Source organism: Agrilus planipennis, unplaced genomic scaffold, assembly GCF_000699045.2.
Source record: "Agrilus planipennis isolate EAB-ADULT unplaced genomic scaffold, Apla_2.0 scaffold14, whole genome shotgun sequence".
Lineage (NCBI taxonomy): Eukaryota > Metazoa > Arthropoda > Insecta > Coleoptera > Buprestidae > Agrilus > Agrilus planipennis.
The window spans coordinates 939,613-958,238 of NW_020442313.1; the positions used below are offsets into that span (position 1 = coordinate 939,613).

Sequence of the window (18,626 nt, forward strand, 5' to 3'; positions counted from 1 at the left end):
TCGATAACCATTTAGTGAATTTGAATAACCTTACGCTAAAGTGATTCTCCAGAGTTCAAGTTACTTATTATAAAAGTTTGAAATTTCTGGTAGCTTTTTTTCTGTTAATAAAAATAAATTTAATCTGTTCGGTTAACGAATCTCCATAAAATGACGTGTAAAATTACAATTTTTTAAAATTTCAATAACTTTTTAGCGGTTTAGTAAATCGATTTGTAATTTTTACAGGACTTTTAGAATTGAATGAGGAACATTCTTCCAAATTGTTATTTGTCTCGTAGCATTTTGACATACCTCCCAAACATCCTTAAAGCGTTCATCTACGAAGTTTGCATTGTATTTATCTTATCTATGCATATTTTGACGAAAATATTCCTTTCATAATTTTGACGGTCATTTCCTGAAGGATCTCTGTAAATTTACATGACAATGCTTTCGTGCTATTAATAAACAATTTGTGTATTAAGAACACTTTGCAGATACACACTTTACAACATACAATTTGTTAGATGGTAGAGAAAATAACATTCAATGTAATAATTTCTGAAATGGTTTTTAAATACTCATACTGCTTTCGTGATCATTATTATAATTCTTTTCTTAGTTACTAATTTACTGGATTTTTTTATTCCCTAAAGCGCTGTATTGATAGTAGCAGTTAAAAAGTTCAGGTATTATTTGCGATTCCTTTATGGTCAGCGAAGATAAAAGTTGGAGTCTCCGGCATCATTTCGTTTCAACAAGGAATTCGTCTTTTAATCTCCGGTTTATTTGTCTTTCGGCTGTCTTATTAAATATGAGTAATGAAGCTGCCTCCGCTAATACACACACAAAGAAAGGAAGGACGAGCATGCAAAAGATGAGAGAAAAATCGTACCAGGCTTTTATAATTATTCTTTAAAACAGCCGAGAGTCAAATCGAGTCGTAATGAGTCCGGTGTATCTTGCAAGAAAACAAAAATGCTTTACTTTCACATTTTTGCCAGAGGAAGTTTTAAAATTTGGTACCCACATAGGAATAAAAATAGAAAATGTGGGAGGCAGTGGAAGTTACGGGATGTAACAATTTCATTCCAATTTATTTCATTGCTAATTATATTTAGAGTTAATTATATTTATTTTATTTTTTTGCTTTATTAATATTTGTATCTATGCTAATACTATCAACTGCAAGAAATTGTTTATAGGCATTTATATTTATTAGAGAGTTAAAACTAAAACTAAAATACTGGTATGCAAGGGAAGAAAAAGTAGGGAAAGAGCAAATATAAATATAGGAGACGAAAAATTAGAAGAAGTGGCTGATTTTAGATACCTAGGAAGTCAGATAAGTGAGGATGGAAGGAGTAGTAGGGATATAAAGCAGAGGATAGCGCAGGGTTGTGTCGCCTTTAATAAAAAGAAGTCACTTCTGTGCTCGCGAACGGTTAATTTAGATATTCGAAAAAGGTTGTTAAAGGTATATGTTTGGATCACGGTATTGTACGGGTGCGAAACATGGACGATGGGCGCGGCGGAAAAGAAAAAGGTTAAGAACGTTCAAAATGTGGTGTTATAGGCGGATGATGAGGATATCGTGGGTAGAAAAGGTTAGAAATGAAGAGGTATTGGAAAGAATAGGAGAACGGAGGAGTCTATGGAAGTCAATAAAAAATAGGCGAGATAGGTTGGTAGGACACCTGCTCAGGCATGAAAGTCTAGTCAGAGACATATCAGAGGCAGAAACAGGAGTTAGGAGGGGTAGAGGTAGACCTAGATTACATTACTGTTCGCAAATAGTTAAGGATGTGGGTTGTTCTAGTTTTAGGGAAATGCGAAGTTTAGCTCAGGATAGGAAAGAGAGAAGGTACGTGTCCAACCAGTCTTAGGACTAACGACCTTATGATGATGATGATGGAGTACTTTTAAGTACTAAGAAAGTTTGGTGTGATCAGAACACCACTAATTTGCATGTAAGGAATGGAAAACTAAAATTGTAATTTTCGCAAATGATGTTGATGAAGCAAACAATTATTTGTTTATTTTATGTACCTACTACCCTTAGTGTACATATGGTAAGTTAGGTCAGGTTGGTATTTTCATTATTTCCACTAAACATTCTTAGCATATTCCAAAAAAGACCTAAATAAAAAATCCAGTAATTTAATTCAGTTTTGGGACCGTCATATCTTAATGTCACATTGGTATGTCGTTTTTCTTCGGTCTAATATAAATTAAGGCGTTTTCGTTTGATCGCGATCCAAAACGTGCCTAATAAAGTGCGGTTTATTGTCGTAACATTGCTAACAAGTCTATATCTCTGTTCTGTATTCGTTTCGCGCTATAAAAAAGACTGCTGAAAATACTGTCACCTGTCTACATACAAGTGACAATTTATTTTGTAAACGACGACAACAAATGTCAAATATCGTGTAAATTTTTATACTCTTTACTCGTATCCTTTATTGTGACTAAAATACGGACGAAACGTATTGAATTTTTTCGACACATTTCTCACAAACGGCAGCCCTGAAATGTGACGACACTATTTCTAGGTCATTGATGCTTTAGAGCTTTTTGATGTTTATGCTTACGACAAACATTATTTCGGTCGACTGCTCTTGATGATGTGGCAGTCGATCGAAAAATTAAGTGATTATGCAAAAAGTTGAGTTCCTATCCAGGATTAGCTACTCCAAATAATTTTGGCCAAAGCCGAGGAGCTGCTTCGATTTTTGAAAGTATGCACTCGGTATAGTGCGAGGAGATTAGAGATTATACATACAAAAATCTAATACTCAGGGAGTGATAAAAATCCTCATGTTTGAGATTCTATAATTACTTAAATAGAGCGGCAGGTTAGCACTATACACACCACCCATGACCCATACTATCGAATTGTTTTTTCACTTTTTATGACTATTTGCGAACAATAATCTAATCTAGGTCTACTCCTCTGCCTTTAATATATCTCTGAGCAGACCTTCATCTCTGAGATAGTGTCCTACCAACCTATTTCGCCTATTTTTTATTGACTTCCTCTGTTTTCCTATTCTTCCTAATGCCTCTTCATTTCTAACCTTCTCTATCCACGGTATCCTCATCATTTGCCGAACCCACGGTCCATGTTTCGCATATACACTTTTCACAATCTTTTCGAAGTTCTAAATTGCAAGAGCGCTCTACTTACGGATAATTGTATAGGGTTATTCGGAAAGTCATTTCGTTTTTTCCCGACAGAGGATTTAATTGTATTCTTTTGCACCCAACTTGACATTTAAGCCGTATAATTTTTATATGCTTTGAGAGCTCATATAGCAAGGCTTGTGTGTGAAAAATTCCAATTAATTCTACGCAGTAGTTTTTGGTTCGTGCCCTATTAAATATGGAGTGCGATAAGCAGCATTTTCGACATATCTTACTGTTTTACTACAGAAAAGGTAAAAATGCTGTTCAAGCCAGAAAGAAATTGACTGATGTGTATGGAGAAGGTGTGTTGAAATGTGTGTTGTTGTTGTGTTTGGTGGGATTTTAAAGGAATCGTTTTTTTTGAGCTTTTACCGGATAACACAACGGTTAATTCGGAAGTCTACTGTCATCAGCTGGACAAACTGAATAATGCACTTCAACAGAAAATGTCAGAACTAATCAACAGGAAAGGTGTAGTGTTTCACCAAGACAACGCGAGACCTCACACAAGTTTGGTCACTCGCCAAAAGCTTTTACAGCTTGAATGGGATACAATGCTACACTCACCATACTCTCCAGACCTGGCACCATCGGATTATTATTTATTCCGGTCACTCCAAAACTTTTTAGACGGTAAAACCTTCACCTCAAATGAGGAGGTCAAAAACCTCCTCGATCAGTTTTTTGCCAGCAAAGACCAAAAATTTTATGAGCGTGGAATTATGCTACTACCAGAAAGATGGCAAAAGGTGTTGGACCAGAACGGTCAATATATAATTTAATAAAGTATTTGTTTATTATACGAAAACTGTCGTTTCATTTCCACAAAAAAAAACGAAATGACTTTCCGAACAACCCTGTAGATATTTGACAGGATTTTAGATTACAGTGTTTAGTGTTTAGTGGCCGGTGGTGGACATGTAAACCTACGCACACACCAAACTGGGGAAATATCGAACATTATAAGAGCATAGGTCTTTTACAGGCCCACTTAGTAGTCCTCGAACATTCCAGAACATTCTTGATTCTTCCTCTCTACTTCAGTCTAAAGCATTTTACTAACGGATAATTCTATATATATGTTCCACAACATTCTAGATAAGGACGACGTTTAATGGGCGATGGTTAACATTCAAACCCAGACACCATACTGGAGAAATATCGAACATTACTGTTCTTTTATAAAAATATGTGTTGAGACTGGTAACTGTTTATATTACAACGGCGACGTGTAGCCGTGAGTTAGCTTAATAAACAGTCATGGATGGAAAATCATAAATCTATTAGATATGTGTTCGATAGTCGCCGATAGACTTTGTTTAGTCTGTAAGAAAACGGTTATTCATATAGAAATAACATGTACGGAAATACTTAAGCAGTCTTTAGTTTTTAGTCTTGGTTCAGCTCTCATTTTGTGAACAGCACATGTACTTATCAATTAAATTATCCTAAGTAAACTACTGTTTCCATTTTTTCATCGCAACTCTGACAATATGTATTAAAAGAAAATGCCCGTCACTAACACCTAAACGAACATTCCAGAACATAATAGATTCTGCCGTTACGGTTCACTGTATGACATTCACCACTGCCACAAATTTTCAGAGACAGTTTGCATTTTGAAATTGTCAATTTGTAGCTACACATTTTTGCATAATGCATTTTAAATAATGTATGGTTTAAATGTTTTTAATTAACAATCAGTGTTCTTGAATTTGTCAGGGCTGTACTGTGTTTTACTTTTACAACTAATTTGTGTTCGTAATTTTCTCTTTGTTTTAAAGTATGCTTTCAATTTTCGTTCCGAAGTACATTGTACGTCTCTCCACACGTCCACACACGCACACGCGTAAACATTTGAATTGTTTCGAAAACACTACATTTATTTGGTTACAAAGTAGCGTTTGGTGATGACAGCTAATAACTTAGTCTCCTTACTGTGCCAAATGACCACTTTCAGTCGTGCCGATTATGCTGCATGTTAACAATTGTGTCATTATGACCGCGTGGATATATACATAATGAGTACATGTACATATGTACAGGAGGAGGGAGTGAAAATACAGCCTAATAGTTTGTTGCCGTTGTGACATTCAGTGACTCACCTTCGTATTTTAGTACATGTTATGTATTGCATTATGTACTCCCTAAGTCAGACAAAATAGCGATAGTGACAGTAGTGACCTGTGGAACTGAAACAGCTGACATATTTCACGTTGAAATGGTATCCATAATGTGGAACAAGTAATATACTCACAATTAAAATTTATACTCTTTGTTAGAGTTGTACGGGTGTGAAACATGGACGGTGGGCGCGGCGCAAAAGAAAAGATTAGAAGCGTTCGAAATGTGGTGTTACAGGCGAATGATGTGGATAGAGAAGGTTAGAAATGAGGAGATATTAAAAAGAATAGGAGGGCAAAGGACTCTAGGGAAATCAATAAGAAATAGGCGAGATAGGTTGGTAGGACACCTTCTCAGGCATGAAAGTCTAGTCAGAGGCATACTAGAGGCAGAAACAGAAGTTAAGAGGAGTAGAGGAAGACCTAGATTAGAATACTGTTTGCAAATACTTAAGGATGTGAGACTTTCTAGTTTTAGGGGAATGTGAAGATTAGCTTAGGATAAGAAGGAGTGTAGGTGCGTGTCCAACCAGTCTTAGGACTGAAGACCTTATGATGATTATCTTGACCTTTGAATTTCTCGGAAATCGAGAATTCTCATATATTTCAAACCTCTACGGTTAAATCAAAAAATTTAATCACTAAAGCAAGGAAGTATATTAAAATAGTCTAAACCATTAGCGGCTATTCGATGAAGATAGTGAAGGTCTACTTCCCTGAAAACTGTCTTAAACAAACTGAATTCTCAAAATCTTTTGAAGAAAATGTAACTCGCCTATCTATATAAAGTATTCCTAAAAAGGTGCCTGATTCTCGACAGTTTCTTCCCGGTACCACATTTCCTAAGAAATTTATATTGGGCATCCCGGGCAGAAAACTCCAACTTAAATTAAAAATGAGAATTTTACTGTTAAATAAATTCCATCATATATCCCTATTTCTATGTACGCTGTGTCTCATGGAAATTTTAAGTTAAATACAATTGTTGATGATGTTTGGGATGCTGGTGAGGGTGGTATTATGGTAGACATAAATCATTAACCGTAATGAATCCATTTCCTACAATGCACAGACGTGAATTGATAGTTCAGTAAAAATAAGTAGCACAAAAAGCCTAATCTACCAAATACACATCTATTTGCAGTTAGTCCTTGATTATCTTGTTATTCGATTTCGATTGTTATTTCTTGGGAACTGAAAATTGTGCAAATTGCTTCCTTGAAACACTATCAACTTTCAACTTTTGCTGTACCGCTGCCTCTACTGCTACAGTGTAACAGCAACGTCATCGCATCGGCCTGATCGCAGCAAGGCAAGCAAGGATCAGGCTGCATGTGGCGGTGTGCACTGTGAGCGCTTTTCGCTTCATGAGACCTTGAGACGGAATATTATGCTCACCGCGGGCATCATCTTTTCCTGTAGGGCGCGGGAGACGGGCGGAAGAACGCTGCTGCACCGGGAAAATGTAAGTTCCGCGAAAGATTGCTAACAGTCGATCATTTTATCCTGCAATTGAACAGAAATGATGGTTTATTAGAACCGAATACGAAGGAGATACTTACTAACACTAAGTGATACTCATAAGTTGAGTTCCCATGCAGAAGTAAAACTACTCCATATTAAGTTGAGTAACTAATCCTATTTTTGAAACAAAGCACTCAGTAATGCGAGCAGACATTCTCATTCATGCAAACAAAAACCTGAACTGATATCTGCTCAAGAAGCTACTAAATCCTTAAGAAAAAGGAGTCGATACTCACGTGCTTGAGATTGTCCTGACATGACTAAAGCGTTTCAAATGGAGCGACTCCTAGTACTACTCAATACGTAATGAAAGAGAAATGCATAAAAATGCGAGTAGAATTTCAAATGTGAGTATCTACCCTCTTTTCTTCAGGATTTAATCGCTCCATGAAAATTGAATGCGTATAAATGAAAGCATTCGATCTTACTACTCAGTCCCTACCTTCAAAAATAGGAGTCTCCTTGGTGGTAAATTTAACTTATATGCTCCAGCATCTATGCTGCTAAGGAGGGTCTCCTTATATAGGGATCCTATTTTGGAAATACTCTCATTTATTCATTCCGAAACCAAAGTGGTCGGGACCAAGACCTAAACTACAGTTTTCGGGATGACATCGGTCTGATTTCGATTGCGTCTGCCGTGGTCCAAGAATCCCTGCATCATTTAGGCAAATGTTAGGACAGTAACATTCCGCTCTTTTCTCTCTCACCCAAATCATCATGCTCCGATTCCCAAGATTCCTAAAACGGGCTGAAGAGTCCATTTCTCCCTACCCTTCGACATAGTCCGGAGGTACTGCCCTTCCAACAGCATTATTAGCTGATGGTGGAAATAAAGAAATAAAACATCCAAAAGTTAAAAAAGTTTAGTTTTTGAGTCGGTATGTAAGGAGCATAGAAACTAGTAAGAATAATGATAGTACATTTGAGTTGTAGAACGTGCTTAGTTGAATACTTTTTAAACTATTATTATTTTCTTTGCAAAAGGGATCTACAATATTATCAACTGTTCGTAATCAAATATTCGTGTTTATTTTCTCTTTTACTTGGAAATAACCGCACAAAACACGTCCGGGCGTCTTAGACTTTGCTCATCTCCTGACCAATTGCGGTCCAAAGTATTCTTATGGTCAGATTCAATACCGAAAGTTATTTTTTACAAGTTTGTAAGACCTGGATTGTAATTTTTGATCAGTAAGTCGCTTTTTGCCTAAATTCCGCATTTTTACGAGAATCCAGTCGGAATTTTCGCAACGTATCGACATTATTCAATAATCAAATATTTATCCTTTATGTGTTTATTTGCGTTTACGTATGACCTAGTAAGAGACCTAGCGACCGGACCTTCAACAACTGTCGACCCCGATCTACTGTTATATGAGATATAGAACCCATGTACACGACCCCACTAATATCGTCAATACTTAAGCTAACTTTTTTTACACTTTATTATAAAACTACACCCGAATCTCCTTAAACCTTACTGATCCGTTGATATGATCGTGGAATTTTCTTTAAACCGATGCTCCCGCTGCACAGACAGATAATTGCTTCGTATGCAATCGCAATCGTAGGGATTCGAACTTCGTCGTCGTCGAATCCACTACCACATTCAGCGGCGTAAAATTGCCGGTCGGCCGTCGCGACGACCACGGACGAGTCTGCATTCATTCCAATAATTGTAGTAATAATAATAATAATAATCATCATCATCATTGTAATTGTCGTGACGTGAAGTCTTCTGTGCATGTGCAGTCGTACTACGTGTACACAGATGGCATGTGTAATCTGTGGGCGAGTACCTGTAATATGTTTATAAACTTTTCGAGCATCTTTTGACAACCAGTTTTGTGCTCGATGTGTTTTAGTGAAAGCGAGAAGAATTTCATTTCGTAATCGCAGCTTCATTCGGTAACATTTTAGGACGTGAATCAATCGATTGTTGTTGCTGATGTTTTGGCAACGAAACAGAGAAGCGCTTGTTTGTTGACTATTTCGAAGTTGTTTTTTCGAATCGTTTCAGGGAGCTTAAGACTAAACTGATGGTTAGTTTGATTTGTTTTTTATTACTGCCTAGACACTGAATCGAGTCGTTAGGACTTTACGGAAATAATAGATGTTATAATTAAATTAAAGCATAATCTTCGGTATCTCGAATTTCTATAATCCGAAAATTTTTCTGACTCGATTTTTTTTTATTTTCCTTGTATATATCCTGGCATTAGCTGTGCGGGGTACCTAACAAGCCCACTACAGTTAATTATTCATATCTTTGTTCTTTCTATTACATGCTACCCTCACCAACGTTCTAAACCAATGAAATTTTTGATTGGCGGTTTTTCAAGGTGAGGGTCGAGTTGAAAGGGTTGAAACGAGTCTATAGTATTTATAAACACTAAAAGTCCACAAATAACAAATAATTTACTATGGTAATTAATAAATAATACAAATTAGAACAACGACCTACCGCAATACAATCTCAATTCCCAATTTTCGTTAGATGAAGTTGTTATTATGCTTATTAAATTATAATTGCTGGTGGTCTCTTGTAGAATTACTGGGCATTGCCGGTAAGTACTTGCGTCATTATCCGGTACCCAACCGGATACCCGGCCCATCTCTAGTATGCACATTGTTTTACACATACTCCAAACTCATTAGGCCCATTTTTCTAACTCGAATTTTTCACTATTTTGCATTATAAATCATCTCCGTGATAATAAAAAGTGTAGACTTCAAAGTTTGCAACATTTTTTGGCACATACTGAATTTTATTGTTCGTTCTCATACAGATAGGAATCGCCAAAGTTACCAAAAATCAGTTTTCTCCGCATTTGGGCGTTAATAAGGTGATTTTAGCCGAAAACTTTACATACAAAAATTGTAGATCTCAAAAAAACCCTGCAAAGAAAATTAGGACTTATCCTTACAGTTTGTGAGTTTTACCGTAAAACATGAATAAAGACATCCCTTGCTTTGATCTACTGTCTTCCATTTGTTTTTGTCGTTACCAGTATTTGAAATTAATTTCAGAATTTAGAATGTACAAATTATTCTTACAACTACTTTTATTTTTCAGGTAAGCTTCTGGAATTAAGCATCTACAACAAACAGTTAATGTAAGTCTTATTAATTCTTTATTAATATTTAGTAGAAGATTTCATTAATTAGAATGTTTTACAATCTGTACCGATGAACAAACAGAATAGCTCAAAACCCCAACGCCAAAACACGACACTAGTTGCCCGAAGCACTTTTCGGTAACAAAGTTAACAAGTAACAAAGTTACCTTCTTCAGGGACTGAAGTAAACAGTCCCTGAAGAAGGTAACTTTGTTACCGAAAAGTGCTTCGGACAGCTACAGTGTCGTGTTTTGGCGTTGGGGTTTTGAGCTATTCTGTTTGTTCTACAACAACCGCCAAAGTTTTTCCAATCTTCATAAATCTGTACCGAGCCAAAATGAAATGCATACTTTGCATTAGCTTGTGATACTGTTTCTAATAATAAGTTCTCCAATAACGTATTATTACAATTACAAATGTATTTGTCTAGTTAATTTGTATACCTAAAAGTGTTTCCCAATCGCTATAAATACCTTTTTAGAGCTGATAACTACGGGCGTAAATAAAGAAAATCCATTAACCAAGTAAACAACATTGAACTCTGGAAAGAAGTGGAGGAAGACAAATAAAACATTAACGTAATTAATTTATCGAATTAAAAGTTAATTGTGAAACTGTCTCCGTAAAGGTTAATGTTTCACCCATTTTCAAAATTAAGTACCTATTTCGTAGAATATATTTTTTAGTGATGTATTCTATTTTTCTATAGAGAGCCACCCTTACTACAGGGCTGTATGGGCTATAAATAGGCATGAGGCGTCAGCCTTTTAGGGTGTAAGTTTTATATTTGTACTCTCGGATTCGTTTGAGTTATGAGTTTTCATTTTTCTTTTGTTAATTTGTTGACTTTTCGGAAAAAACTTCACCGGCCTTCGCTTTCCTTCCCATGTAGGTACCGTATTTTCATAGACAGAACAGGTAAAGTAAAGTAATCAACGAAAAGTAATGGTAATTGTCCAGAATTGGGACTGGAGACCAAAATCGCTCCAAAAGGTTTTTCATATCTTTCCGGTCAATCTATATAATAAAATTTGATATTAGAAGGTGGGGGATACAGTTTTTTACGACTTCATAAATTTAAAAAAATTATTTTGAATAATTTTTCAAAATTGTCCCAATTTTGGATAATTACCTGCATTGGTGACGTTATTGTTAGGTAGATTTATAACAGATTGGAGATTATCTAATGTACTTGTTAGAGTATTTTATTCACAGAAAGCATTAGTTTTATACATTTCCTAGTACAATATCGGAATTTCACACAATTCCTAGAAATTGGGCTTCAGACCAAAATCGTTCCAAGACTTTTTTCATCGATTTTTGATCATTTCTGAGGGTTCAATGATTATATTTGAGGCAGGGGAGACATATTTTTTTTTATTACAGCATATATCATAAGGTATATGGTGTGTGTGTGTATAACTATTTCTTCTTTTAATATTAATAAAAGAATTCTATCAAGTGACAATCGTGAGATAAGGAGATTAAAAGCTTATATAATTTTTAACACCTCCCCTTCCGCCCCTGATCTCCTCACCCATCTTTTCCCGTACTTACAGTTCAGAACTGCATTTTAAATTTTCAAAAATTGTCATTCAAAAAAAATTTTTTTATTTTTATGAAGTCATAAAAAACTGTCTCCCCCATCTTCCAATATCTAATTCTATTACGTAGAATGACCGGAAATCGATGAAAAAAAATTTTTGGAGCTATTTTGGCCTGGAGCCCCAATTCTGGATAATTACCAAAGTTAATTAATTCAGTGTTAGAATAATAATTCTTTTTGTGACTTTTTGCCAAAAATACCAGCAAAACCCATGCACCTAATTAATGTTAATATGGGTGCCTAACAAGATGCTTTAAATGTCGCAACTTAATTATGATATGCCTGCAATATCGTAGGTAAACGACTACAATAAATAAGCCGAAGGTTGCTTGATGTTTATAGAGTTTCAGTGCAAACACTCGACGCACGAACGTACTCGGATCTTACATGCGTATGTGCAGTTGTACCATGGAGACGCTTTTATGGTACATTACGCGGAGGAACGCCAAGGTCTTGTGCATTAAAATCCGACCGGATTTGTTATTTTGTTTTTAGCCAACTTGATTCATGCACGTCATCGGCCGCGGTCGTGCAAGACCTTTTCGCGGATGCATTAAACTTTAAATATTTAGATCATTAACTCCATTGTTTTTTGATCTCATCTCGAACCATTTTTAGTAGGCCACGCTAATCTAAGCCAACTATTATTCCAGTATCGGCTTACAAGCTAGACAGAAACTATGAAAGGACGAAGAACGTTGTAAAACTGTGCCTTTTGGTGATGAAAAAGTCGGTGACATTTTTCCTATAACTCTGTTATTGATGTTGCATAAATTTGTTTGCACATGCAATCAAAATATGAATAAATAATGTGCAGTGATATTTACATACTTCATGAAAAGATTGGTGAAAAAGCATGGAGAAAGTGCCCTACACAGTATTGCCTTTATCTTTTTTTTATTAATTACCAACATGAGGAATAATTTGGTCATATTTCAGCCTATGCCTAATTATTAATCCTCTGAGAGTGAGAATACATTTTTAAAACTTTGAAAACAATTCATAATATTTAAGTGCTTTATCCGTTGACTTGGTAATTTTTGTCTACGAAAGATTTCCTTTCCCGAGATTCGGATTTCCATCTTAAAAGTGGAAACGAAATAAATTTTTTCTTTCAATAAATCTTCACTTATTAAAGAAAATTTACCACTGAAAAGTCGGACTGTCTTATCCTTATACAAAAAGTGATTTTAATCAACTTTTTTTCACTAAAATCAACCGAAAAATAGTTATAGAAGAAAGCCAAAAAAATATCGAACAATTGTCCTTAATTTATTCATAAAGCATTTACACAAACTTGAGCGGACGCACAAGTTTATTAAGGATGAAGTAACAACTCCTTGACTAATTTGTCTGGCCTTTAGTTAATTCAAATTAGTTTTCAGAAAAGCAGAGATATTTTCAAATAGACTTGGTTGAAAAAATATATTCCACATATATCGAAAAATCGACCAAAAAATGAGTAATTTCTACGGTCTCTGAACATTTGTACACCTGTACAATGTTTGGACAATAAAACAAAGTAAATCTCATGTTTGCTTTGCTCTTTTGGATATGATTTCGGTACATACATAGAATTTTATTGATTTGGTACCTAATTCTGTATTCCATATATATTTGTATTATGCCCCCATGTGTCACGCACCAATCAGTTGCAGTGCGCCAAGCAGTTCCTAAAATAGCAGGAAACTATTCTTGCAAACCGGATGTTATGATTTGATAGAACGGAAACCGGTGATTATAACAGAACTTCTTACGGGGAACTGCAATCTCTCCTGTCATCTACTAAACTATGACTCTTTGAGTATAGTAGTTTAGAAAAATATGTAGACAGCACGGCATATTTCTCAAGATGGAGAGGAAAATACACAGATACAAAATTAATAAGTATTTTAAATAGATACATACGTGTAATATTATTACAGTTTGACATCCATATAATACTTACCTATTATTGCAAAATGGGTTCAAAAAGAGGTCTCGAAATCTAAGAATTGGATACTAATGAGAAAGTGGGTGGAATATTGTATCGCATTCCTAAGTATTCTTTTTAGGGTTCCCTACCTCAAAAGGCAAAAGGAACCCTAATAGGATCAGTTCGTTGTCTGTCTGTCAAGGACCTTTTTCTCTGGAACGCGTGAAAGTATCAAGTTAAAATTAATATCAAATAGGTCTGCAATCGCTTGGGTGAGTTGTGAAAAAAATCAAACTTGTAAGTCAGATACGTCGTAAGGGAATCAAAATCGATAGGGTATTTCCCGTTGGCCTAGAATCATGAAATTTGGCAAGAAGTAATGTCTTATAGCACAAATAAAGGGACACATCAGAAAGCCGTAGGTTTGTAGTTACATCACGAAAAGAAAATTTAATTGTAGTATTGTAATTATACGCCTTGAGGTCTAATTTTAGGAGGAAACTTTAAACATACTCGAAAATAGCAGTAAACGTCTTCGAAACTCGATTCCCATGGCTGATAAACTATTTACATACTTACGAGTTTGTACAATTGTACACTTGGCCGATTTTTTTTATTTCAAACCATACTTTTTGATTTGCAACTAAAATTTTGATAAAATGTAGGAACTAATTGTAGAGCTCTTTAATTTCGCCAATCCAGTACTTTTACCTTTTTATCGCGTTGGCTTTTAGTAACTCAGTAATTCTCTTTTAACTAACTTGGTACTGCGCATCGTTATAAAAATATAAAAAATAATTTGACTGAAATCTCACCACATTTGCTGCTAGTTTCGTCGTAATATCCGATATCGTTAGAAACGATAGATATTATTAGTATATAAGTCATAAGTATTATTTCTATCCAAGACTCTTCAGAGGGAGTAATAAAACCTTCCCGAAGGACTATTATTATTATTATTATTTTTATTTGAAAACATTACAGTATCGACCTTTTGCTTATGAAGGACGATAAAGCGAACATGAAAACCCATATATTTTTCCGTTAAAAGGATTAAGCAGCTTTTCGCCATGGTTTTCTTGGTTAATCTACTTAAAAGAGTGAGCTGGGGCACATGCGGACAAGGAGGGGGGGGGAGTTAAAGCCAGTCGAGAACTTTTACGGTATATGTAAATATAAATGTTTACGTGTGAAGGAACAAGAAAGGCGCAAGGACGAAAACCTAAAACGAAAGGAGTGATCCGATATTATTTGAAAAAAAAAGCTATGAAAAAAAGATATTTATTTGTAAAGTTTCTATGCCCGTCCAAGACCCTTTTTTATCGTAAAAAGTATTTTACTCAAGGTTTTCCATTTGGAAAATCAACTCCCTAGCAAAATTGATCTACATTTACTCGAACGGAAGCTTCCTTTCCAAAAGCTCTACATTAAAATTCATCATTTCTGAACTGAATGTTAGTACAGTTTATCAATTTATTTATTCATATTTTGCAATGAAGTATCTACAGTATATCAGTTTACGAATTTAATTAATTGTTTAATTATTTCTTTTTTATTTAGTATTGTGTATTTTTAAACTGCTGAGCTTTACAAATTGAATAGATGTTCTGTCATCATCACTGTATAATTAATATATTTTTATAAAAATATTCATTTCATTCGGTGGGCCTAAGGTTATAATTAATTAATAAACTGATCAAAATTTTCATATTTCTTAAAGTAAAATGTAAATGTTTGGAAATACAATACAAATACTGTAATTTTGGAGTCATAGCTAAAACTATATTGATGAAAAAATTCTTTCATACTGAATTCATCTTGTTTATTTTAATATCAACAATGTGTTTCTAATGTGGAATGCCTTGATTAGGGTAAAGCAGAAATAGGTCATAAGATACATCAGGATATTCTATATAAAAGAAAAGTTAATGAGCAACAATTGAAGGCTGATTAATGACTAGTAGGACTAATGCATTTTTGTCTGTAGTTTTATCCAGAAAATAAAAAACGTTCTATAATTCTTATTTATTATTCAATGCAAGTTGTTACTAAAGTTCGATTTCAGATTTTAGTTCAGTTTTTATTACAAATCAAAGTCTTATCTGTCTTATTTCTTTAGTTTTTTATAAATTGCAAGTACACATGAGAAAAATTATGGTCGAAGCAGAGCTAATAATATTGATATTGAACTTTAAATGCTAATCAACTAACGAAGTGTTATGTTGGCGAAAAAAGAATGCATGAAAACTTTACAGAATAAATTATTTTCTTTTCAAAATACTTGCACTCGTTCGTGTTCTTTTACGAGATATAAATGCCTAGTATTTCTTAAGGAAAAGAAAAACTAAAGGTTTTGAATAACCCTCCTTGTTACGGTTATCTGTTAAGTAGGATCTTGTACCCTAAGATCCATCGGAACCCCATTGGTTTATCTACTAGGTACTACGAGCCCAAAAGGTTTAAGATTACTTTTAGTATCTCTGTGTAATACGTAGTTTCCCAGTTTTATGTGGTATATTTTTAGTGTGCTGAGTAATATTGCGCTTGATGGATGAGCCTTTTTACGAAATTTATGCGGGTATATGAGAAAAATTCGCTAAAGGCATGCTATGTCCTCGATTACGTCATACTGCCAGTAAAGTCTCGCTTTTTCGTCCGGGTGTATTTGATCTATTTCGGTCAGATAATTCGGGAATGCCTGAACGAATGAAAAATTCAGTCCAACCGTGAACTTCTAGTCTTGACCCATTTTTGAAGCAATGTCACACTTTTTTTCAATACTGGTCATATGTCATACAAGATCAACTGTTCCGCTCCTTTATTGTTTTCTTATTATTAAAAAAAAACGGCCAAAAGCGAACTTGTAAGTATGTAAATCGTTCGTCCGTCATGGCGATGGAGTCTCGAAAATTTATGCTACTTTTTCCGAGTATATTTTAAATTTCCACCCAAAATCAGTTTTCAAAAAGTATAATTACAATATTACTGTAGGTGAAATTGTGTTTACTAACAGCTTATACTAATAAAATAATTCGAAGTGGTCTGTATTCTGTCGAAACTGCCAGACGCGGATCGCGATTTCGATCTTTTTGGATCTCAGAACACAGACCAACTTTTATATCCATATATTTAAAAGCACCTTGTTGGAGCATACGTAATCCTAAAATGCAGCATCGTACTACAGATGGCGTTTACCGCGCCATTTGTAGTATTTTCTAAAGCGCGCTGTTAAGACAGCAGGTAAAAGTTGGTCTGTGTTCTGTCGGAGCTGTCTGCGACGCGCTGATGAGATCCAAAAAGATCGAAATCGCTATCTGCGTCTGGCAGTTTCGACAGAATACAGACCACTTCGAATTATTTTATGGTATGTTTTGTCGCTGGTTGGTTTTGTCGTGTATTCATAAAGTTTGTAGACGATCTCACGAATCAAATGCAGAAAACCGCATCTCGATCCGACTTACTGTACAAAATTCGAAGCTTCAGTGCATTATTTCCTCGACTATGCATTTTCGCTCGTTTTACATAAAAAATAAACACCGAAATAGAAAGGTGTGATGTCTTCCGTGTTTGGTGAGCATATTGCTTTATATAAAATCCAATACAAATAAAGTCAAAAGGGTTAAAACACTGTCATAAATTAGATAAATTGAAATAGCGGCACTGCTTAGATTAAAAAAAAAAATAGCGATGCAACAATATAAATTTTATTGCAACCTATTAATAAACAAGTTGTAAAATGTTGAAAATTACTTCCTCTTAAACGTCAATTAAGTTGTTCCATTCGACGAATCCGTTAATTTCCGATACATTTCGGTCGTAAAACGACATCAGAAACATCCGATTCTTGAAACGTAGTTGAGTGCAACCGTAAATTGTATTGATGTGTTATAAAATGGGCCATCTGAAGGCTGACGAATGGGGCGGGGAAAGTAGCGGGTGAGGCCAAGGGGTCACGGTGTATGCTCCGTAGTTTCTGGAACGAGGTGACCCTGCACCATTGACCTGTGCGGGATGTCCAAGGTCTTCTGGATTTAATGGAATCTAGGTCATCCATTTCAACTCTCCGACGCGATTCTGCCAACCGCACTCATTCACTTTTCAACATTTATGTATGGTGGTTCTGATTTTTTATAGAGTTTAAAATCTGCACGAGAAATTCTTTCAATTCGGGACTTTGACCTTATGGAATTAGTTTTAGTAGCTTATAAATTAGTAGGTGTAGGTTAGTAGTTAATAAAGCTATTAAAGAAATGTTTTCAGTCTTGACACGAACGATTTATTATAAAATACTTACTGATTTAAATATTTTTTGGTCATTATTTCTTTTTATTACGACGTATGTGAGTAATCTATATTAAAACTACTTACACGCTTTTCTACCTCCAATTCGTATTATCACGATGGTCGCAAAATATGTGTTTCAAAATTCATATTGTGTACCTACTCACTGGATTATTCCATTACACTTAGTTTTAAGACAGTTTAATAAAATTTTCAAATAGCTTGCCTCATTTTTTAAGATAACTAAAATATGAACCCTTGTAGTTTCGGTCAGTCTGTTCGTTTGTTTATATGCCATATCACCCCCGCCACCCCTTCTTCATTCCCTCGATTATTATGAAGGAGGAGGAGATAGCTGCATCGATTTCCATTACAGGCAAACTTACGCGGGAATATTAGCCCATTACCATACTAACACCTTAATATGTGTAGAACACCTTTTTTTTTTCTTGTTAAGATATTCTCGAGGAGGGGAAATCTTCAAAAAACACCTCCTGAAAGGAGACATTGTCGGATTTTTACCTACTAAAACCCCTCCTCAAGTGGGAAGATGAACCCGAAGGTTGTACATCCCCGGAAAGAAATGGAATCGTTGGGAGTGGGAAGGGGATTGAGTTGGGAAAAGAGTTGGGTAAATGGCTAGATGATGGCCCCCACCCGTCGTGGCGGTCTCACCACCATAAAAAGTTATGGGGGTTAGATGGTGGCGGGGGTAGGAGGATCGAAAGAGGGTGGTCACCTGAGTAAAACCCCATAAAAAATTTGCGGCGGTCTCACTCCCATAAAAAGTTATGGGGGTTGAAAGTTGATTATTTTGACAATTTTCATACACTATAATTCAAATAAAATTCAATAAAAAAAATGTTAAATGTTTGAAATTATTGTTT

The 18,626-nt window shown here is 35.2% G+C and overlaps 1 protein-coding gene across 2 annotated transcripts in view; it reads left to right on the forward strand.

Annotated features, from left to right (window-relative positions):
- Window positions 1-18,626, forward strand: part of LOC108737634 (ecdysone receptor) — a 284,940-nt gene that overhangs the window by 112,433 nt on the left and 153,881 nt on the right. Inside the window, exons 1-2 of one of the 2 annotated variants that reach the window (XM_018470597.2) lie at window positions 8,562-8,860; window positions 9,895-9,934. The exons of the other annotated variant lie outside the window; for it this stretch is intronic. The gene's annotated coding sequence lies outside the window, so the exon portion shown is untranslated. Of the gene's footprint in view, window positions 1-8,561; window positions 8,861-9,894; window positions 9,935-18,626 lie in introns of those variants that run through there. 2 annotated transcript variants of the gene reach the window in all.